The sequence below is a fragment of the Pinus tabuliformis genome, chromosome J (assembly GCF_031772625.1).
Source record: "Pinus tabuliformis cultivar Carrire ecotype Pingquan chromosome J, CPIR1, whole genome shotgun sequence".
In the NCBI taxonomy this organism is placed as follows: domain Eukaryota; kingdom Viridiplantae; phylum Streptophyta; class Pinopsida; order Pinales; family Pinaceae; genus Pinus; species Pinus tabuliformis.
Window position 1 is genome coordinate 1,023,790,904 of NC_142295.1, and position 25,462 is coordinate 1,023,816,365.

Consider the following 25,462-nt stretch of genomic DNA (forward strand, 5'->3'; position numbering starts at 1 on the left):
TTCTAGAAATCCATTTTCATCCAATACTGCCTCCATGCAATCCTTCCATGCAACAAAATTAGAGGTACCTTCCAGGGTATTTTCTAGCCTTAGTCCATTGAAGGCCATCTTCTCAGCTCTGAAGAAATCTTGCTACACTAATCTTCAAATTCGAACCTCTGAGAAACAACTTCGAATTTCCTGCTCTAATGTGAATCTAGCTCTGATACCATGTAGAAATTAGGCTATAGATTTGCAACTTCTCATGAAGTTTTAATCAAGATCATAAGACACAAACCTACTCCATTGCTCTGCAGACATTAATTCACAATTTAGAACAAAAAATCAAACATGCAAGAAGAAATAACACACATGCAACAATTATTTTTATCTACGGAAAGAAATCTGTTGAAATATCCAATGCCTACTTGCATTAATCCAATGAATAGAGATGTCTTAAAATTTCTTTTCTCAAATGAGCTCACCCTGCAAGTGCACAACCTATCTCTCTTCTCACTGAAGACCTTTGACCCAAACTTAGTCAAATTTTTCCTTGGCTCAAGCTCTTATTTCTTTGAGTTCTTCCTTGAGGAATTTCCCCCTATTATTTAGGAAATTCCTCTAATTGAATTACTCAATTCCTTAGGATGACCATCTGATTGCATGCAACACATGTACACTCAAGACTAGTCTACAACTAATGTTACACTGCTTTGGAATCTCCACCTCAACTGGGTAACTCGAATTCTATGCATGCACTATCTATTATGGGTTGATTGATCAGTTAACTAGATGATCATTGAGTTTGATTGAAGTCCCACTGTTTAACTGACCTTCCACTAGTTCCTCCAAAAGTTGGAACTAGTTTAACTGAAAACGACTTGAGATAACTGACCTTGATTGCTACAAATTAGCAATCACACATGCGGAACTAAAATCTAACTCCTCCAACTTGAATTTACTAAGTAAATTGGGTGACACAAACCATGTCACACAAGTTAACATCATTAAAGTTCTCTGCTGATGTGGAAACTCAAATTTTCTCAATTTAATCAAGGAAAAATCAAATTGAGAATTTCTTGCTGCACTTTTTAAAAAATAAGGTAAACAAACTCATAGTACCATACATGTTCTCCCTATTATGTACCTAAGCACTAACAAGGTAAAATTTTTCTATCATAAAAATAGTTATAGGCTTCAAATTATACCATATGAGTCAAATCATGCATAAACATATTTGTTAAAGCCATTATATATTAATAGTTGAGTACATATCAAATTTTATTAGGCATAATAATGTCTAGACAACACATAGGATTAAATGGCCCTTGGAAAATGTTCACTTGCTCAATTTAGCCTTAGTATACTTAAACTAAGAGCCTAATGCTTTGCATAGAGTTAATAGGAACATTTAGCTTTAACACATTGTACCAAGCCACCAACAAAAGACCCACAAATGGAGACATTGTCTATGATTAATTGTGCAAGTTGTTGCTTTATCTAGAAACTATTGATTGAAGAGACCTTCATTCTTGTTCTCATAGTAGTTTTATGCCATGAGAACCCACTAAGGGTAGATGAAGGTTGAATTATTAACATTAATATCTAGGTGTGCATCGTCAATGTCAACAATTCTATTGTTTGATGTTGTTCAATAAGAAAGGCATTGACCTTTTTGGCATACAAGTATCAACATTCATTATGAAAATGGCAATATCTCCTATTGATAGAATTGATGTTTCAACCAATCAAACTAGGTGTTTCTTGATTATGAGAAACAACTAGAAGCTTAGTGTCTTGGAAGATATTTAGGAGGGAAGATACAAGAAGGAAATTGGGAAGAGTTTGAGCTTTTTGTTGATGTGAGAAAGCAAACCTAAAGTATACTTTATGCAAAAGGGTTTGCTTTTGACGTTTAGTTGTAAAAGGTGGCTACATCCTCCATTGGATGGCGCATATTTCCACATCCTGCAATCCCAACCCTCCCCTCCAAATTGGTATTCTATGAGAGAAACATCTAAGAGATAACTCACAGTCCTTATGGGAGGAGAAAATTGACATAGAATAACTCATAGTTCTTATCAGAGGAGAAAAGTGACATAGTGTTAGGGCTCTTTGATTATTTGAATTCAGTTCAATTATTTAATTCCTAAAATAGCATATGAAAATGCCATCATGATGACATGAAAAGGGGATTTGACCCTTCTTCTATATCTACATGCTTCTATTTTAAAAAATTCACCAACACTATAGTGGATTCTATTTTTGCTTCAATGACATGGATTGTGATTTTGTTGTCTAGCTGTAAAAGTTGGAACATAATTCCACATTGTGCAATATGAGCCCTCTGCAAATATAATTGGAATCAACATCTAAGAGATAAAGGTAATCATCACAACAATCCAAACCCTACGGCTCTTAATAAAATTGGCAGTCTATGATAGCAAAGTGCGAGAGATAACTAGTGTTGCCTATCAAACATGTTATCTCAACAATAAAGGATCTTGATTGCCTTAATTTTATTCAACCTTTGACTTCATATTAGCATTGGCATTGGAATTTCAGTGCCTCTCCTCCTCCTCCTCTCAGAGTTTCCTGCATTGTGTGGCTTTATTAATTCACCAACATATAGTTGTTGAGATAGGAGAGATTACATTTGGGAAAATGGGCTTTTGGTACTAAGAAACTAGTAAACGACATTTTGAACAAATGTGGCAAAGGAAACAACCAATTATAGAAACCCATAAAAAATCATTAAAAGTGGAGTAGGAAGAGAATCATTGTGATTTTGAACTCATTTCATAGCAAAATAAGCAAATATCTTTGTGAAAAAAAGATAGGAACATGAGAAGAAATTTTTGCTAGTTGAGAAAAGAGGTAAAGAAAACAACTTGAGCTTTTGAGACATGGTCTGTAGGTATGTGTTCAACAATGTTAACACAATCTCATCTTAACATGCTTCAAGTTGTTTATGACTACCTAGTTGTTTCGTATATTATAAAAATGTGAGTAGTTTAACAAATAGAAGTTTAGGCACTGACCATTAGCAGCACCCGAAGGTGGGAAACATTAGTTCCCAACTAATGCTGCCTTTAAGAAGACATGTACACAATAGTGTTCACAAGAAGCATTGAGGTATTACAACTTATAGTTGTGGAAGGTTTAAGCCATAATATGGTTGCAGTGTAGATCACATGCAACCTCCTTGGTAGACCTTATGTGCGAGATCACAATGTCATCTATAATGGATGCTACGCCACTCACAAAGATGAAAACATGGAAAGGTTTGCTAATTTGGTTTTTCCTTCTACACTTTCCTCTATTGCCAATTGATATGAATACATGTAACCTGCATTGTACATATTCACAGAAGAAAGAAGAATGCACATACCAAAAGGAGAACATGAAATCATACATGTGGTACACTATTGTTTTATGTGGTTATATTTGTACAAAAATGGTGGAGAGTGATCATACTTGAAAAAGTCTCGAAGGGTTACAAATATCAGATACAAAGTTAGGTGAGTGATCATCCTTAACCGAGTCACCAATGAACTATTCATGACAAGGTAGATAAACTACAAGACATAAAGTACAAAATAAATAACAAACAAATATATTACATATTTGGACTAAATCCAATAGGAACTATGGACAAAGTATGATGATTTTCTCCATGATAAAAATAAATTGTCCCTAATTTCTATTGATCATGCACTCTTTCTAGTGAAAGACATCATCGTTTGTAGGAACTGAGCTAGAAAGAATAACTTGATTAGATACTGGAAGAATGGATATTGGAATGGAAGTGCATGGAAGTTGTATTTTGTCAATCAATTGTTGAGAAGGAAAGTTATTTTTGTTTCTGTTCTGTATGATTAATTGTGCAAGTTGTTGCTTGATCTATAAATTGTTGAGTGAAGAGAGCTTCATTCTTGTTCTCGCAGTAGTTTTCCCCATGAGAACCCACTAAGGGTGGGTGGAGGTTGAATTATTGACATTAATATCTAGGTGTGCGTCATCAAATGTCAACACTTGTGTTGTTCGATGTTGTTCAATAAGAAAGGCATTGGCCATTTTTTCTTACAAGTCATAACATTCATTATCAAAATGACAATATTTCCAATGATAGAATCGATGTTTGTTCTTCCCTTCGCTATTCAAACTAGATGTTTCTTTTTAAATCTAAAGAAAGTATTATTTTATAAATAATTTCATTTTTTCTTTATTCTATAAATAATAAATATTTATTTTTTAATTACTATTATTATTTATTTAATCAATATTAAAAACAACATTTCATATATTATTATTATTATTTAATAGATTATAAAAAAATTATTTCATAATTTAGAAAATAATAATAATAATGTATCTTACATTAGAATTTAGAATTTTAAGTATATTATTTATTATGTATATTCAGTATTTTTATTTTATTAATGATACTTTCGATATTTATTTAGATTTATTTTTTCAATATAAATGTTTTATTTTTATTAATATATTATATGAATATTTGATATATTAAAATTTAAATTAATTAACTTTAATGTTAATAATATATAAAAATAATTTTCATGTAATTTTTTATTAATTAAATAATTTTTTTAGTATTAGTAAATAATAATAATCAATTAATTTATCAAAATTTTCGGAAAAAGTCACATAGGGAGTATTTGGTCAACACGTTTCAAACCGGCCAGTGTGGTTCATCTTCACGACAAGATGAAGAGACATATCTCAGAGAAGGGTTAAATAAGAACCAAAGCAAGATCTGTCTTCATCTTAAAAACCTGCAAGCATGCCCATTCAAAAGATTGAATAGTGCAGGGTAGTGATATTCAAAACGCGTGGACCAAATACTCTCTGTGTGATTTTTTCTTAAAATTCTCATGAATAATAAGTTATGGATCATAGAAACTTGATATTCGAATAATTAATTAATTAATTATTAAGAAAATTATAAAGTGTTATTATAAATATTTTATTATTATTATTAAATAAAATTATAAATTAATATTATAAAAACTTATTTAATTATTATCATTATAACTATTTATTTAAATATTTTTAAAAACTATTTAATATATGCATCAAAATATTTAATATATGTATAATATTTAATATATGTATATATGATATGTTTATATATATATTTATATATATATATATAATATATATTATATATATATATATTTTTTATTCTGATTTTAAAAAAATCAAAAAATCTTTAATCATTTTTTAAAAATCTAGTAATTTCAATTTAATATTTTTTATAAATAATAAATTTATAAATATTTATTTATTTAATATCAATATTAATTATTTAATAAAAATAATATTTCATACCTTATTATTATTATTTAATAAATTATAGATTTTTTATTTCATAATTTAGAAAAGAATAATAATGTATCTTACATGAGGGTTTAGAATTTAAAGTGTATTATTTATTGTGTATATTAATTATTTTTATTTTAATGATGATACCTTTTGAAATTTAATTTAAATCTATTTTTTTTATATATAAATTTCTATATTTTATCAATATATTATATGAATATTTGATATATGAAAATTTAACTGACTTGGACCTTAATAAGGAGATGATATGTACATAAACTTCATCTTATACATGTTAATGAAGTTTTCAACTTGTCTAACATTTGTCTAAATTGCAGATTTGATTTTCAGCCATCTATGTTCTTCTTGCTTTGTAATTTCTAGCTATATATTTATTTTAATTTAACAAAACATAAAGACAACTAAGTTAAGTGATTTATGATCCTAGTTGAAGGAGAACAAATGTTGTCTTACTCCAGCATTTACTGCAACAAGTAAGATATCCAAATCTGGTTTAGTCATAATGAGATTTCCCTAGAAGGCTGAAACTTATAAAGAACATTTTGGTATCTTTCTTTTGGATTGCCTAGAAGGTTAGGGTGTTAAGAATTGAAATATTGTCCATTGTCTCCACTATTTTCTTTTGTATAGCATAAAAACCCTAAGAATAAATGTTTACACATTTAGGATCCAAGAATTCTTTGGTTAAGTGTTGAAACTTCTGTTTTGCATTAATGTCATTTTTGCTTCCAAAATTTCAATATGGTGTTAGAACGTTTGTGGCTAAGACCACTATAGGTGTAACCAAGGGCTTCTATTTCAACTAAAGACACTTGATAAAGGTGCTTGACCTTGCTTGAGGTTGTTGGACATGAAAGTGAAACCAGTGTTCCATGGGGATGCATCCCTCAGGGTTAGGTGCACACATCCATCGCACGTGGGACAAGGGGACCTCTGGGGAAATGTTTCCCTTCATCCCCCTTTTTGGGAGATGCAAGGGGACATAGCGACAGACATTTCCCTAGTGTGGGGGATGCAACATCCCAAAAAGGATGCTTCTAGGAGTCCCCCATTAATTTTGTCTGATAACAATAATTTATGAGTGGAGAAGCTTAATATTAAATCCTAAGGCCCTACTAATGCTTTGTAATTAATGGTAATGTTAAATTATTAAAGTAAAAGTGATATTCTCCTTTATCTTTTATTTTCATCCTTTTGCTTACATTTTTAACATTACAATGAAATGACTTGGGATTTTTGAGAGTGGTTTCAACCTCATTGGACTTCATCTGGAGAAAATAGTATTTCATATCCCATTCAAAATTTAGCAAACTTAACAGTTTTCAAGATTTCAATGTTGGCAGGATTGCAATGTTTCTACTGGATTCTATCAAGTATGAGGTTCTGGAACTAACATTTAATCAGGAGCACCAAGCCCAAAATCAACCCTTTTGAGGGGGGCATGCCCCCTTTTATCACTCTAAGATTTTCCTAGTCTGTAGAGAAAAACCCTAAGGTAACTCTTTCAAACCAATCTTTAGGGCCAAAGGCTAGCCCTTTCAAGTCGGAGAGGGCTCTCTCGTTTACAATTCAACTACCTAGTGTCACTTCAACAGTTGGCTGTGTCTTTAGTACAGTGGCTAGATCATGAGTTCAGTAGGGTTTGAAAATGATGGCAAGGAAGAGAGAAAGTCTATCCTTGGGCATGGAGTCATAGCAAATTCAAATCAATAAGCGGTTACTAGGATGTTGGATGTAGTGATAGAGGCTAAGAGCAGGACAGTTGATGTATCCTTAGACAATCTTGCCATTGAGAGTGGTAGGAGAAAATAACAAAAAATTGTTTAAAACAGAGCATTTGATAGAAGAATTTTGTTCAGTTTAGATAAGGAAAGTGATACTTAAATGGTAAAAACAGAGCATGAAAATGAAGCATGAATTCCACTTTAATACCTTCATTCAATCATAAGGAAGATAAACATTTAATGAAAATAACATAGGTAAACACATTCACCAAGAAACAGACCAGGACATATAAACACATGAATTCTCAACTTTGAAACACTATGTTCTTCTTATCACTAGTCACCTAGGATTAACCAACAATAACAAAGCACATACACTGATTACAATTTTTCTCAAATTTTGAACCATTGGTTTTTAGTCATTATCAACTTTATAGAGTACTTGCAAAACCATAAGCATGTTTTTAGAAATGCCTTAATTACAACAATCTCAAAATAGCTAAGTATATCTCTAATTAAAACTAAATACATTACATTTCTCAATAATAAAACAAGATGATAATATTTTTTATCTGAGAATTATGTTGTTGCTGAAGACCTGGTTGAAGCTAAGGATCAAAACTAATTACTGATATTCTACCCAAATTTTATGAAAACCCTACTTCATCATCAAGCTTGGTATGGTAATTTCTTTCTTGAAATTTGGTCTTGATCCAAAAAAAGGGAATTCGGTATGTAGATCCTTCCTTTAGGGTTTTATTTGCTCCAAACTGCTCCTTGTTTCCTTAAACAAATAGGATTTTCCCGAGCCTTGACGAATTAACTGGAATACCTCAAATCAGGAGAAAAATTGGGAACTGTTGACAGATTAAATGATTGTTTTCTCAAAACGGGGCAAAAATTCGCATTGTTAATATAACTGTCACCACTCATCCAAAATGAAGTGCAAATAGTGCGAACGGATTAAATTTCTGCGCTATATAAAAATTCTCCTAAAAGGTTGTTGGAAAAACAAAAAACCGCATACAAATGCTTCATTTGAGTATGCTAGGTGCCCGCAACAAAATATCAACTTCACTCTATCTCCTTTTCCTAGTCTTCTTGGCTTTAGCAGTATGCTCTTTGCTTTGATTTTTAGGCTTCCTAGAACTAGCAATTTTATCTTTGTTTATGACCATATATCTATGAGGTGTGTTATCTACCTCAATTACTTGTTGTGTCAGGCTAGGGTTTTGCTTGAGCTTGAATTTCAACCTCAATTTATTTAGTGGTATAGTGTGCAGCCTTCTTTCCCCATAGATCTCAGCTAGTGTAGACTCCTCAACAACCTCTATTTTCTCTGTCTCAGGATCAACAGCTTCAGCCTCTATTTCCTCTATTGGTTCAAAAACTTTTGTATGTTCAGGAGATGACATAAGAGGAGGAGACATGGCTTTCCTTTCTAGAATTCTCCTAATTCTTCTCGTGTAGACCTTTCTCATTTCAAGAAAGAGAGGAGGAGGTTTGGTCATCATGCTTTTCCTCTGAATTATAGTCTAGACAGATGAGGTCCCTCCATGTTGTACACAGGTTGTTGTGGTATTTTATTATTAGGATTCGGAAGTGGTTGAGTGGGTAGTTGATTTGGTTTTTGTTGAAATGGTGAGGAGATTTGTGGGTTTTGATTCTGAACTAGAATTTGTGGTAATTGGTTACCTTGGGGAATTTGATTAGATGGTGGTATAAATTGTGGTGGAAGATAGGATGGCGAGTATTGTTGATATTGAGCATAGGCTCCATAAGGATTTTTCCATCCTTGATTCCAAGATTGTGACTGTGGCTGAGCCCAAGGCTGCCAGGCTGGATTCCAATTATTTTGTGAAGACTGAGCAAATTTTTGTGGTCTGAACCCTTGTGGTTGATTTGTTTGGGGTTTTTTCCATGGTCTCTTGGCTATAAAGTAAAGAGGATCTACTTGTTATGGAATCCCCTCATCGTTAAATACAGCCTTGAGACCTGGTAAAGAAGGACATTCCTTCGTATCATGATCATATACACATATGACACAAGTTTCTATGGCTTTTGAATCTAAGGGACACTCTCTTAGAACATGTTTCTTTAGACATTTGGGACAGAAGATAGATAATGTAGCATTTTCAGAATTTTACTTGTTTTGTATTTTAAGGGTGTTTATCTGCTCACTTACACTCCGTAAAATATCTTTCTTAAAGGTATCAAGAAAGTTTCCTAATTCTGCCTTGCTGACTGTCCCAGTTGCAGATTTATTAATTCTTGACAAATGGTAGTCAGGGAATATCTCCCTTCCCAGTTAGGTTAAGGAGATCGATCCACTCATATTTAATAGCTCTGAGTAAAAGGGATTTTAAGGTTTCCTCATCCAAATTATCCATTTTTGCTCTTTTAACATTGTAGACAAACCTTTCTACTAAATCTTCAATATTTTCATCTTCTTTTTGTTTCATTTTGAAGACTTTGTCTTTAAGGTTATTAATCTCTGTATTTTCCTAAGAAATCCTGTTTCATTTGCCCCCATGTTGTTATAGAATGAACTCCTAGACTCACGAACCATTTTAATGCTGAGCCTTTTAATGTAGCAGGGAAAAATTTTAATTTTTGAGCATCATGCAGATAGTCATATGATCTGCATAATACTTCAAATTCTATTAGAGTCGGTCTGTTCAGCCCTCCGTAAGAGATCAAAACCTCTTTGTTGCATTTCATATTAGGAGTCCCGCCCAGTCATCTGCATTCCATTAGGCGCATGGATTATCTAACGAGAGTGGTTTTCCTCATGTCCCTCATGTCATTTACCTGCTGGTTCATGTCTGTTCATTAAAAAGGCACATACAGTCTTATTTTCATTAAAATTTGCAAAATCTTGTCTTTAGGGTTTCATGGTCAATTAGGTCAAGGTTCCTTTAGGGTTTCATCAATAAATGTGTCAAAGTGTCCAATAATCACCAGCAGGCATGAGGAGGTTTCCTTATCAAATAATTTCATCACCAAGTGTTCGACATTGTGTTTTAACACAGAATATTTGGCATTTATTGTACTAAAATCATGTAAATTTTGTTTTTCTCATTGTAAATTTCTTCATCTTCACCCTGGTTATTTCCTTAGCCTAAGAAGCTCCAACACCTGCAAAACACAAGCAAAGTTCAGCTCATCTAGTTCATCAACAAAGCCAAAAGGGGAAAAAGTCCAAAAAACAGAGTTTGAAATCAAATCATTTTGAAAACATTATAAAAGTGGCTTTTGGAAAAGTTAATTTGAAAAGACCATGTATAAAACATGTCTCCAAATGTGTAAAGCTCATTTGCACTCCAAGAGCAAAGAGAAAGCAAAACAAAATCATTTTGGGGTGAGCAAGGTGAAATCGGAGAAAATTGATCAAAAAACTGGTGCGCGGCGCATACACTGGGCGCAGCGCATTGGGCCTCAGAACCTAGTGTAAAATAACACGGGCGTGGCGCATTGGTGAGGCGCGGTGCATTGGGTTGAGTGCACGGCGCATACAGCCAGGAAGCTTGAAATTTACCAAATCTGCTCCAAAATCGCTCAAATCGCCCAAAACTGCACGGATTTGTCAGGTAGAGCCTCCATTATTATTCTCTATCCAAGTTGGGTGCCTACTTCATGATGCTTGTTTCATGGTGATTGCTTAAAGAAGTTGAACCCTATCATTTTAAGTTCCTCCAACAAAAATTGTTGCCTAGGGTTTTGATGACTATTTTGCCACCAAGTTTACTCCCTTATCCTTTTTTCATTGATTCCCTTATTCCTTAAGTTCCACTACCCCCTTAAAACACTAATCCCTTATCCTAAGTCCCCTTTCTCAAAATCCCAAATGCACAAAACCATAGTCTCATACTTAAAATTCCCAAACCCTAATGGCTATCCCGAGAGCTTCACGTCATCATTCGACAGAACGTACCATCATTCAGAGGGTTGTTATCATCATGCCAAGTTCCACACATTGAGGTAGGTTTTACTCAAATGATGTTTCTAAGCAAGAAAAGATGAATTTGGGAAAACTGAGAGAGTTTTTTGTCCAAAACAGGCCAAGGAAGAAAAAACTCCATCACTTTTTACACAGGTGTCATGGTTTAGGAGAAATGTCAAAAATACAGTTTCCTTGGGAGAATTGGTGCACCTCTGAAGTGACCTTGGGAAAATCAAGTTTTCTCCTAGCTTGGTTGTCCAAATGACTTGCTTGATGAGTCAAAGGATAACTGGACACAAAGATATTTCCAATGAGCTATCATGAGCTCAATTTGGAGTTGAGGAAGGCATTCAAAAGTTGACTACAACAGCACTCTACCTTTAGGCAGCCTCATTTGGCACATTTTTACCAGTCTTGGGAGATTTGATTTTTTATAGGGAAAATGAACTCCAAATTGAAAAATTCTAGTTGGGTTGGAAATTAGACTCAAATACCTTTCCAACGAGCTATCTTGCACCCAATTCAGACACCAGGAAGGTCCTCAAAACTGGTCTGCAAAAAGGTGCTATGCACAAAAATTTTTAAAACAGGGTTTTCCTCCCTATGCGTCGCGCCACGTGGTGCTCGCTTTTGCTAGGGAGCTCCAAATCCAAAAAACTTTGCATTTTTTGATTTTTCATGATAAATTATGGTTGTTGGTGCATGGCCAAGAAATTTGGGCAAGTTTTGAGTCCTCAGGAGGTCAAAAACACTCAAAAAATGACCTCACTGCCCCTATTTTGACACACAGGAAGCAGTCTTGGGAGATTGAAGTTTTGGAGGGGCAAATGACATCCAAATCCAGAAATTTCACTTGGTTGGAAAGTAGACAGGCAGGGCTTTCCAATGAGCTATCCTGGGCTCAATTTGGACTTCGGAAAGTGCCTCAAAATCAGCTCCAAAGTGGCGCGACGCATAGAGAATTTGGGTGCGGCGCATAGAGAAATTTGGCCTCATTTTCACTCTTCAGCTCAGAAATTCACCCAGTTTTGACTAGTTTCACATTTTCATGTAACTCTTGATCTATTTGGATGTAATTTCATGACCATGATGTAATTTTGGCACATTTTTACTTGTTCTAGAAGATTCATTCACCAAAAGGTGAAATGTGAGTGAATGAATCAGTTTCCTAACATATAGAGGCAAGTTGTTTGACTACCTCGATTTCAGTGCCTTGTTTAGAATTGGTTGAAACAACTCCTAGAATGATGAGCTCGACCCTTAGAGGCATGGGAGTGGGTTAGGATGGTCTATATTATGTAATTTTCCAACAAAAAACCCCCAAAACAATCAAATCAAATCCTTGCACTTCATACCTAGCCTAAGATTAGTTGTTAAATTAGTCATCTCCAGCCCCATTAATTATCTTTTGCTGAGATTGACTTGGAGAGAGCCCTCTCCTGTCCTCGTAGGGCTAGCTATGAGGCTGAGCGTGGTTTGATGTGGACCTAGAACCTTGCCTTTTCAGCCTGAGGCAAATCTAGGCTCTAACAAATTCGAAGAGAATGTCTCTGGGTCTTCGTTTCTTTTTCCATGGAAATTAGGAAGAATTGAGGGTGATATATTTTTCATTGTGAGGTTTGTATCTTGATCAAGAATAGGAAATCCAGAAGGATCTTGGTTTCCTCTACCTCTACCCCCTCCTCTTTTCCTATCTCCACCTCTACCTCTACCCCCACCTCCTCCAATCCTATTTTCCTCGCCATGGAAATTGTGTACCTCTCCTTCCCCTTCTTCAACCATGATAGATTCTTCGGAACTAATATAATGTTCTTCTAATATTTCTGATTCCTCTATCAATGGTTGTTCAAAATAAGTTTCATGTTCCTCTTCTTCACTAGGAACTTCTAATTTTTCTCCCAAAATTTGTTCAACAGTGGAGGATAGAAAAATTACTCCTGTAGTTGGGGATATAACATTTTATTCAATTACAACTTCAATAGATGAAGTGGGTGAAGTTCTAGATTGGATTTCTAATCTTGAGATTTCAGGAAGTCTTTGTCGACCTCTAAATGGAATTCAAGTTTGAGTAGGTGGTGTGGATTCTCAAAATCATGGTGAAGTGAGTGGATTTGTGGGATTAAACTTCTTCCTCGCCCTACAAATCTACCTCTAGAGTCTCTATCCCTACGCATATCATGTTTTGAATTAACGATTTTTTCTTAACTTCTATTTGTACTTCCCCAACAATGACGCCAAAATGTTTGGCCAATTTAATGTTTTTAAATTGTCAATCATAAATTATCAACCAGGGCAGGTATACTGATGAAGTACAGGTGCACTATATGTGCTAGAATTTATTTCTTATGTCATTATGCTCTTGGTAGGATCTAAACTTAATATTAGTATGGAGATGGTGTCGTTAATTATATTAGTGTCTTAATCCCTAAAGTTATCAGCTAATTTCCTAGGAGTTATTCTCTATTGAATCAGTTTATGGATGATATGAGAGTGATTGTAGACTTTGCCTGTGTTAGACTATTTTGGATTTTTGTCTTGAATTTTTATGCTGCAGCCAAATCTAATTTACTAAGTAAAAGAGAAATCTATTCTATCAAACTGTAAAGGAATACTGACTGAATTCAATTGCTAAGGAGAAGACTCTCACTCTTTTACTTATTCAATTTCATCCAAACAAGACATTCTGAACAGCAGCTACGCTATGAAGTAAAAACAATTGGACTACACTAGATAGAAAGCAAATGAAATAGCCACACTGTACCAGATAAAAGGAAAATCAAATAGCAGAGTTAAACTAGGTATAAATCAAAGGAAATTGCTTATGCATATAACAATTTACTGGCGAACTCATCATACTACATTTCTTCACACAAAACAGAGTATTCAAGTAATGAAAGAAATCTAATTGCAATCAGTTAAAGACCTGTTACTGGTCGTAAGGGACCTCCATGAATTAGTTGACAATCTCCAATCAACGCAGCAAATTGCAAACATGAAACCAAGTCTATTACTTGCAAATGAAACTTAACAAGTTGTTCTAAAAAATTACATGAATTGACGCACACCCAAAACACATTGCGGCCATAGTTTTTATAATAAGTCTTTGACATAATAGTATGAGCATTTCAAACCTAAATATCTTTATTTCGATCAAACTATATCACTAAACAATCTATTTTCTATTCAGAAAATAAATCGATAAGATTTCGTGAAAACTCGGATTCTATCTAGCGATAATCTTGTGGTTGACTTTGGATTTGACCGTGTTATCCTACAACCTTCTTGATGAATTGGTTCAAGGAAGTAGGAAGGAATCCATGAGGGAACCATTCCTTATCCATCCGTGTCTTTCTTCGCCGAGTTGGAGCTTCTGAACCTTGCGAACAATGGAGGCAGCTGCAAAAATCTGGATTAGCTACATAAACAAACCAATTTCGTAGCCAAATGCATTCATTAACAAAACAATAGGGTATATAGAAAAACATGAAGAATGAGACATGTAATTGCTTACCCTTAACAAAAACATGTGCCTATTGCATTATGTAGGTGATAAGTATATGAAAAAGGGATGTTAAGGTAAGACAATCTTTGGACTCTACATTCCCCCATGCTGGAACTTCCACACAATCATGAATAAGATCAGAGAAAATTCCAAGAACTACTCTTTGGAATATTGCTGGAGCATTGCATAATCCAAAGGGAAGTACTCGATAAGCATAAATTCCCCATGGAAAAGTGAATGTGGTTTTATTTTGATCTTCAGGGGCTACCTGAATTTGGTTATATCCACTGAACCTATCCAAGAAGGAAAAATACTTTTTTCCTGCTAATGTGTCTAAAACCTGATCTATAAAAGGTAGTGGAAAGTGGTCTTTTAATGTTGCTTTATTTAGTTCCCTGTAATCGATGCATACTCACCATTTTGCATTTTTCTTAGGAACGATTACTAGGGGTGAAACCCACTAACTATCAGATATCGAATAAATGAAATTTACATCTAACAATTTCTGCAACTCCTCAACAATTTCTTTTAAATTTTCGTTCATTCTCCGTTGAGGTTGTCTAACCAGTCTTGCATTCTGTTCAAAGTAGATATGATGTATTCAAGTTTTAGAACCAATCCCTCTCATGTCAGTGTATTCCCATGCAAAAAGCATAAGAATGTTTCTATAAAATTTCTATCAATTGATTCTTTTGCAATTCTTCCAGGTTTTTATTAACATTCAAGGTTTTCCCTGGAAAGATTTCTATCAAAGGATTCCCAAATTTTTCCATTGGGAAAAATGATACCTGTTTAGATGAGAGATACGCATTGCGGCTACGATCATAATGTGAGGAAGATTCACTATTTTCCAGTAGATTTAGAATTTGGTCTTCCTCTCTTACTTGTTCAGTAGTAAAAATAGGTTGTATATCTTCTTCATCTTCTATCCATTCTTCAGTTTCTGTATCTATTTTTGTCCTTGCAGGAGGGTATAATGTAAATTTATTTGTATAATTTCCATATGAGATAAACATCTCACCTAATCTACAACCGATGAAAGCATCAACTGTAGCTACCCAAGGTCTTCCTAGAATTAATGGATGTCTTGCTAAATTATTCTTGGGTGTTAAGACCATGAAATCAACAGGATATTCCCAAGAATCTAAGGATACACAAAAATCTTCCAACACACCATCTGATTTAATAATAGACCTATTGGCTAATTGTAATAAGGTTGGTGCGTATTGAAGGTTAGGAAGCCTAAGTGTGTCCATAACTTGTTTACTCATTATGTTTATGGCTGCTCCTAGATCAACCAGTGTGTTTGGTATTTCAGCTCCATTGATGTGAATTTTTACAATGGGGCTTCTTGGATCTAAATATTTTTGAATTTTCGTCTTCCCCATCATAATGTCTGCAATTTTTCCAACTAACTGAATTATTTTTATGTCTTATCTTTTTCTTCCTGATCTTTGTGTACTTAGTTCCTTAATTGTTTTCACAAAAATTGGTATTTATTTTATGGCTTGTAATAAAGGAATCTTAATACAGACATTTCTCAATTCATCCATCATATTGTAATCAAGCAAGATAATTTGTTTTTCTACTCCTTCATCAATTTTCAACCGTTCAAGGAAAGGTGGTCTAATTGATACCGAGGGTTGTTCTATGATGGGAGTATTTATTGGAACATGTCTTGTTTCTTTATTCTCTTTCTGAGGAGAGAGGTCTCCCCTTCTTCTGATTGGTTTTTGTGCTTTTGAAGATCAGATCTTGTTTCTTGAATGACAACAAGGGTTTTTCTTGGTAACACCTTTCCAGACCTTAATTGGACATTATTTAGGTATAGTGGAGTTATTACACAAGTTTGAGGATTTTTCCCCTCCATGTTGTACATAGCTTCTTGTGGTATTTTATTATTAGGATTTGGAAGTGGTTGAGAAGGTAGTTGATTTGGTTTTTGTGGAAATGGTAGGGAGAGCTGTGGGTTTTGATTCTGAACTAGAATTTGTGGTAATTGGTTAGCTTGGGGAATTTGATTAGATGGTGGTAGAAATTGTGGTGGAAGATAGGCTGGCGAGTATTGTTGATATTAAGCATAGGCTCCATAAGGATTTTTCCATCCTTGATTCCAAGATTGTGACTGTGGTTGTAATGTCCCATATGGATCAACTGGCAACGACAAGACGAAATAGCCTATAAAACCCCATAGGCTATAGTCTTGATAAAAAGGGAAAAACCAATTTTCAAAATGTTTAGGGAAACAATGGGTGAACTTAGAGAAACCCCATGAGGGAATTTATAAATAAAGAGTTGGAATCATTTTGGCATGATTAATTTAGATTGGAATATCTCTATTTTTTTTTAACGTGAGGTTCTAAGGGTTTTAAGACTCCTTTTCTTTATCTAGTTTTGGTGGTGAAAGATTCCACCCTAGCTAGTCTTATCTAAATTCATTAGTGAAAGATTCCACTCTAGTCAGACATCTTTCTTCAATAAATTGTTTGATCTAGCACATTGAGATGTCGTACTTTGCACAATAATTCATTTGGTCGGAAAGGTATAGTGGAAGTCATTTTTGGGGCCATAGATATTTGAGCTATAGGGTCGCAACCACAAGGCACAAGGGAAACAAACCAGTTTGGTCACATGGTTGCAAACCAGTCATGTTGCAAGGCTGCAAACTAACTAGGCCGAATGGTAACAGACCCTCAGAGCTGCAAGGCCACAAAATAGTTGGGCTATAAGGCCATAGACCAGCCAAGCCGCAAGGTCACATAATAGCTGGGTCGTAGACCAACCTGACCATAGGGCACAAACTAGTCTGGCCACAGGGCTTGAGGAGATAGACCATAACATTTTAGACAGTGAAGGATTTTCTTGGTCAAGAAAGGGTCTAAATTATAGGATAGTTAGGTTGTTTCATGATATATTTTAGTTGTACCTATTGTTGGGAAGCATATTATCACATTCAAGTCTAATTATGGTAATGATTCAAACAACAGGAGCATGTTCATCGAAGGAACAAGAGCTTGAACCTCTATATAGTGAATTCAGGCACTATCATAATTGGAACAAGAAATTAGGAAATGAATCACAATTAGTGTAGTGGAAGTAAACTAAAGTGTTAGGGATATAGTTGGAGTAGTGGTAATTGGGTAATGTTATTTGAAGTATTGATTGACTAAATATCGGTATTGTAAAACTGGTGGAATATTATTCTTGGGAAACTAGCCCTAATTCCTCATGTATTGAGAACTCATATCATTACAAGAGATATTTATTCCTATTGGATGTCTTTATGTTACTCAATGATGCTTATTTTTAAATGAATAAATTTTCACTATTGGCATATAATATGTCTGATTGATTCAAGAAACCCTAGCTAGCATAGAACCCTAAAGGTAACATTACCCTAGGATATCAGAGGTCCACCTCCTTGTGTTTGTTAGAATGAATTAGGATCTCAAAGATAAGCATGAATTGCATTTCATTAATAAGAAACGCATATAAATTGAATGTTCATGTGACATTTGAATTCTTCTTCTAAGGCCCCTTGAACTCCCAGTGACAATTCATATTCACCCTAACAGATTAGTTGGCTAGAATTACCCCCTTAATCTGAAAAGGTTCTTGTAATTTCAAGAAGAGAGATAAGGATAGCTACCAATCATTGAATGTGCTCTTTGAATTTCATGTTTTGGAATGACCACAAACCCAATGGCTAGCAGAAGCTCCCTCTTAAACGAGCATCGTCTGGCTTTATCTTCATCAAATTTTACATCCCTTCGCACAACTATCATTCTGAGGGATGGAAAGTACACATGGTAGTTGTGGGGAGTTTCTATATAACCCAAAAAGTCCCCCAATTCTGATGTCGGCTCTATATTCTTCCTTGATTATTTGGAGACATGGTAGTAAACAGAGGCTCCAAAAATCTTGAAGTGCAACATTTTTGTCAAGGTTAATCCTCTATGCGAATAGAGACGATCCCTCTAGCCCAATGTGTGGGTTTAGCAACTGAAGTGACAATCAACTAGACATATTCCTAGGTTACAATTGAAAATAAGAATGAAAGGGATGACCTACCTCGTTATGATGTTATTCTGATCTCCTTTGTTCAGGACCCTAAACCGCTTGTATCACAAGTTTATTCCTGCTTCTCTCAATGTTTATATACCAGAACAAGTGATCAAGACACAACAAGGCATGCCAAATGAATAGAAAATCCAATATCAACCTACTTAACTAATCAAGGAATGTCAAGCTAAATGATACATGAACATATGCATTTTGGGAAGATGAACCAGCAGTTGTGTATTATTATAAAATAAAGGGAAGCTTACAACCAAAGCATTGATGTTGATAGGCTCTCCTTGAGTGGTAATCCAAGTCCAAGCCAAGAACTCTCCAAGAACTCCTTCTCCAAGTCAAATGAATAGCCTCTAGGCACAATCTTAACATAAGGGTGCAAATAGACATAGACCAACCAACCTCTAACCATTTGGGAATGGGAGAAGATGAATATATAGGCAAAGAATGGGAGTTAGGATCTCTCCAAAGATAGGAGTAGGTCCTCATCTCAAGGAGGTAGGTCATAGGGATAAGACCAAGAGGCCAAGTTGGGATAATTCAGCCTCATCTATGCCAAACAACCGCCAGCTCGCCGCTCTGGAAGCTTCTAGATCACGAAGCTTCTCATCCTCTTTGGGAAAATTTCCTTTTTGGGGATCATCACGGGTATACAAGGTAACAAAGCGATGCCATCGCAAGTCAAGAGTGATGCAACAAGTGACCATTGTGGTTTTTAACCTCATAAGAGCGATGAGTCTCAAAATTAGGGTTTTAGAGCTATTTCTTCTGAGGAAAGCTCAAGGGATTTTCCAATCAATGTTCTAGGGAGGATATGAACTACGTATCTGAATAAGTACACTACATGATGGTCATGTTTTGGGCACTTCGTGGTATTTCACAGGGAAGTGTACGAGTGTGACAAAATATTGTGAACATATGCCCCCTGAAGCATGAAGGTAGAACGGGGAGTGATGACTGAGATGCTTTACGAGCTTTTGCAAGGACGAGGACACACACTATCAGGAGATCTGCAAATCAAGGACGCATATACATATACATATCTAAGAGCAAGACATGAATCTACAGCATGGGCACAACCATCCAGATAATAAGGACTATATGAAAGGATCCATGGCATGGGCACATCCATCCAATACAGAAGGATCACCTGTAATCTATGATCTAAGGCATGGACATAACCATTTGATTTATAAGGATCATCATAAATTTAAAGTCCCACGGTATGGTCACAGCCATCCGTATAAAAGAAACATGTGTAAAATCATGAACAATACATAACTCCACGCAGCCTGAGTTATACTAGACAAAAACTCAGGGTCTTGCGCTCCATCCCAACTGGATCAAAGTATGAATTCTAACATGTGAATGAACGTGTCACAGTCGAACATGCTATAAAACCATTTGATTACCGGCCATTGATGTAGAGTGTTAATAGACACGAGAGGAACCACCCATAATTACAATGGCTCTCAAAGAATGACAGTACAATCCCTGAATATGATAACGAAGCTGAAGTCGAACACTCGTGGAATCATCCGATCGAAGGCCAATGATGAAAACCTGTCGTTGGATGCAAAGAACTTGCCATTAAAGCATGCAAGATCTAAGGTACTAAAAGGGAGTTTCTGAGTCATCTTCCTGGATAATGAGCTCAATTTGACAGGAAGTGACCCGTCAAAGGAGGGTCATAATGATTCCCCCATCATCGACATGAAACGAGGAACAAAGTGGAATAAGTTTCAAGACTGTAAAAATGACTCAAACAGTGTATAGGTAAATAGCTGTAGATTGGACTTTCTTGAACATATTGGCGACACGACTCTGGAGTGTGGCAGCATTAGACTCAACATAGGACCAAGGGTCATAATGACAAGGTGGAATAGTCAAATGAGAGGCAAAATGGATCACCCAAACCCAGAAGGACAAGTGACTAACTGAGGATATCCCAAACCCGACGCGAGAAACAGATGAGTGTCATGTTCAAGAGCGAAATGCTGTCTATACAAAGGATGTTTCATCTTCATTTTTCCCCCACTATTTCTAGCAAGTACCTTTTTATTTTTACACAAGCTTGAATAGAATACCATATTCTTGTCGTATAAATTCATTCTTCGAATGAATCCATCCTAGTAAGCTTTACGAGCCCTAGGAAGGAGAAACTCGGTCTCATCATGGTGATGATTCTTTTGTCATAAAAATTTAACGAGTCCAACTTAAGACAAACTCGGTGTCTTTTTCATGTTTAGAGAGTTTAAAAAAGAAACGAAAAAGAAAACTCCATCATGTCCCTTTTCATAATTTGTCTCTCGAATCTGAAAAGGTAGAAAACAATATCCGAGAGAACCGCTTGACCATGTCGGTCAAGGTGTACCTTTTTCGTAAATAGTCAATCTCAACTTGAAAAAGGGGTAAACATATACTGAGGTGACATCGATTCATTTACTTTAACAAGTTCGAAAAGACAAGTACTCGATAATCTTTTCATATTTTTGGAGTTTGAAAAGCGCTGAAAGGAAACTCCACCTAGAGGAACGAGTGGTAGAAAAAGGATAGAAACTGGTTTTGGTGATGGTGGAACTGCTCAAAACATGTAATGGTCAAGAGGCTGGATAATAAGACCACTTATCACAGATGTTCCTTAGGCAAGGGTAAAACAACCAAGTGAAAGAATATGATCGGCCAAAGAGATGGTGACGATGGAATGAAAGAACCAAGGCTCATTTGGAAAAAATTGGCTAATAAAAACGACAATCACAAGATGTAAAGTGGGAATGGTTTCGTTTTTACACAAGCTTGAACCATGGGAAACTATGCTTGAGTATACTTGAATATGGTTTCATTTTGCAAGAGCTTGAAACATGAGAAAAACTATGCTTGGATTTGGTTTCATTTTTACACAAGCTTGAAACAAAGATAAACTATGCTTGAGATAAGTTCGCATGCCCTTAGCATAATGACTCAATTCAAGGTACATGCCCCCCAAGCTCCTCTTCATTCACCTAAGTAGACTATTGGTTACTAAAAGCTGGATGGAATGAAGGTTCACTCACGAGATTAAGTGAAAGACTCGACTGGGATTTTACGAGATCTAATCAAAGACTCGAATTGGAAGGGGATTTGTTTCATTTTTTAACGATCTTGACACAGGAAAACAACCATGCTCATGACACCTTGTTTCCTTTTTTAATGAGCTTGACACAAATTAAAGAACGATGCTCACAACACCTATTTAATTTTTTAATGAGGTTAACAAAGTAAAATAACTATCCTCATGACCCTTGCTTCATTTTTTAACGAGCTTGACATAAGATAAGGAAGTTTGCCCCATAATCCTTGTTTCATTTTTTAACGAGCTTGACAAAAGACAAGGAACTCTTCTCCATAATCCTTGTTTCATTTTTTAACGAGCTTGACACAAGATAAGGAACTCAGATCCATAATCCTTGTTTCCTTTTTTAACAAGCTTGACACAAGGCAAGGAACTCTTCTCCATGTCCCTTGTTATCACAACCCAAAAGAGGCCATGGCTTCCAAGATTTTCTCATCAGATGGGAGAACAACACTCTGAAAGGGATACATTTCCAGGGAACCAAATGAAAAATTGGGCTCCAATGCCCCTAGTACATGATGTACTACATCACCTACTAGATCATCAGTAGATGTGGGCATGGAATAGGTGGCCATGCAATTAACCTGTGGTGAGGGTGATACTGCTTGCATATGAGAACCATTTAGGGATGATGGTTGAGTGGGAGTTGACTCAAGACTAATGAATGTAAGCTGATCAATGATCACAATGCTTCCTTCATGTGGAAAACACATAACTCGAAAGAGAGAAGAAACAAGAGCTCCCATGACATAAACATAGTCACGACCAAGGAGTAGATTAAAATCTAAAGGGCCTTGGACAAACATCACGTCTATGTAGACAATATTTCCTCCCAAAGTAATAGGTAACTTAGGAAGGATCCCTAATGGTTGACTAGTTCCTCTGTTAAATTCTAACAGATTCTGGGTAATGGGGACAAGCTAAGGAGAACCTAAATCTTGCCAAGCAGTTGAGAACATGATGCAAATAGATGCGCCCTCGTCTATGATTGTGTTAGGTTCGTCCATATGGTAAGCATGTACTGTAATATGGAAAGGCAGATAAGACGGAAGATGATATCCTTCTAGTCGACTCCAATCAAAATAAGTGACTAAACTACTCGGAGGGGGTGTTGTAGGAATGTGATAGTTGCCCTCTTCCGCAATGGGAACATGACAAATTCTCTCATGCACCTCGGGAACATGACAATTTCCCTCCAATTCATTCAAAACTGAAGAAACCAGAAGAACCTAAGCAGTATGAGGTTCACTCTCTACCAGAAAGGTATAGTTAACTAAGGGTGGAGTCAGGTCTACCGTTTTCTCAACCAATGGTTGGTTGAGAACGGACTCACAAGACTCATTTTCAGAGAGAGTGGGGTTGAGAAAAGGTGAATTTTGATCAATCACTAGATCAACTAGTGAAGGATCGGGGGAAAGCTTTCAATAACCAGCCGGAAGATGAGGCTGGGAAGTAGTAAGGTTTTCCAACTCTTTGGAAGATTCATCCATTAAAGGACAAAGGTGAATGGGATGATTACCTTCACATAACTTACAGGGAAATTTGACTTTTCCCTTTTTCCCATGGGACTTACCAGTTGAAGGTTTATCACCAGCATGATTGCGAGAGGCTGATGACAAAGGTCAATGTGAACCTATGGACCACACTTCTAAGACCTTGGGAATACCAGGACAATTCCCAAGAAGGTGGTCACCCTTACATAACATGCAAGTGAATTTTACATTCCGGGGCTTGTTGGAAGATTTTTCTTCATTAGTTGCATCTGTAGGAATGGCTGCTTCGTTTCCCCCTTTCTTATTTTGCTTATTCTTCTTCTTAGCTTCCTGGTCACTAGAATCCAGACTTTCACCAGGCGAAGAGGAAGAACGATGTGAAGAAATCGACGAAGAAGGAGAGGTTTCAACTTTAGGATCAACATGAGGTTGATGTTGTTCGGGTGGAGGAGAACTCGGTTGAAAAATAGTTTGGACACTCGGAACCACTGACGTCGAAAATAACCAAACTGGCAGACTAATGGTCAATCCAAGAAGGGACAACATCACCATATAGGGAGCACTAGTATTTCCAAAAGAATGAAAAGGGATAGGATTCCCATCAGAGAGGTTTCCTTGACTGGTAGACTCAGGAAATGTTTCCATTGGTATCAACCTAAGATCTACTAAGGAGTATTTCCACAGGAGGGATGTTGTTCCACGGTCAATTAATTTTAGAATTTGAAACAAAAACTTGGCCTTTTCATGTTTTAAGAGTCGATAAAAGGACGGAAAGGTGACTCTAGTCGCTTTCGTTGGTTTAGCGAGCTTGAAAGGACAAGTGCTCGACGATCTTTTCAAATTTAAGGAGTTAGAAAAGATCGAAATTAACACTTAGGTAACTCTAGGAAAAAGGAGTACTAAGTAACCGTGAACTACAACATACACCTCAACAAATAAATTTACCAAGGAATTGACGTATGTGTAGGCAATCTCCCCAAATGTTGTGTTCAATGTATCACATTTATAGGGTGGCAGACTAGGCTTCCTATGGATAAAGGTTTGCAACCTATGAGGGTCTCCCTTTATATACTCGACGCTACAGGGAGCAAAAGTCTGTGCTAGTACTATCTAATGCAAGAGCGAACGACAGCTGCTAAGTTTTAAAGACACCGAAACACGTCTCTATCCTAGACCACTAAGTATGAAGCTTTAATGTTTCAAATGCTCCTTAGATCAATTGAGATAAATTTTAAGTTAATATTCAATTATGTTTCAATTTTGAGGCTCAAAACGATGTCACCTAAACACCTATGATGCAACTATATGAGAAAAAGGAAACTTTTCGTTTCTATGAAAGCTAGACTAATCAAGGGAAGAAATTTCAATCAATAATGCATCACGCAAAAATGCCTTCCACTAACTTTCATTTTCATCTTCCAAATGCAAAATGTGAAAACGAAATCTAATCTTTCATTTCACTAAATGCAATGCCAAAAGTAAAAATGATCTTGACTTCTAACTATCCTAAATGCAACTTTTTCAAAAGTAAAATGGTTTTACTTTACAAAGATGCACTTAGATGAATTATGCTTTTCTTTCCATTTTGAATGATTTGATGCACCTAATATAGTTTTTAGCTCTCAATCAACGAAAAATGTGATCTATTCTCAATGATGAATCTCAAAAAAGAACTTTTCAATGCAACTAATCTAATGCATTTTCACGAAAAGTAAATTTCGAAATACAAGCTACAACAAATGCAAAATGATGTTTTCAATGATTTCCACAGAAAACAACTCAATCAATCAGAAAAACGAGTATCTCAACGACACCAACAAGTAGCAAGTGATGACTAATCGACTAGAAACCTTAGAACTCAATCAGATTTCACTTCAAAGCCAATGAGACAAATTTTGCAAATTAATCAAGACAATCAATCAAAAACACCATAGATACTTTGGAAAATCACTGATAGAGGAAACAAAGACTAAAAAAAAGAAGAAAATCCCTATTTTCTATTATACTCTGGGATCATTGCGACAGTAATTAAAACATCCGCAATGTCATCGCAACTGTTAGAGGCAAACCTATGATGGGCAAAAAAAATGAAGAAAAATAAGAAATCTTCAAGACCAGACAAAAATTAATGTTCTCAAGCAACCACCAGCAAGTGAAAATAGTTATAGAAAAGCAAACAAGATAGAAAACAGACCGTTGGTCAAACTCATCACAAAAATAAGGTGAAGGATTGAATGAAAAGGATCATAGGCTCCCCAACGGAGTCAC